Raw genomic sequence first — 336 nt, forward strand, 5'->3', positions numbered from 1 at the left:
AATTTGTAAAACCAATAACTTCCAAAAATAAATATTAATATCAGTATCAATTTCATCGTTAAATGCAACGTGTTATGATGCAACATTTAACGATATAGTAATGTATTTAATCCTTTGATCTACGGGTGAAGTTTCATGTTTTGATACATAGTGTATTGCAATTTAGTTGCTTTTTGATGTCACGCCTCTGTATAATTAATCGAACATATTTTTCATAAATTGTATAATTAATTGCAAAGTGCATATATCGATTTGAATTTAATTTAAGCAAACATTTAGGAAATCGTTACTGTGATAGTTTGATTGATTTGCAAGTTTTTAGTTAGATAAGATAAT

This window comes from Ctenocephalides felis, unplaced genomic scaffold (assembly GCF_003426905.1).
Source record: "Ctenocephalides felis isolate EL2017-DRISC unplaced genomic scaffold, ASM342690v1 CF-g0.4_SCAFFOLD_01886, whole genome shotgun sequence".
Lineage (NCBI taxonomy): Eukaryota > Metazoa > Arthropoda > Insecta > Siphonaptera > Pulicidae > Ctenocephalides > Ctenocephalides felis.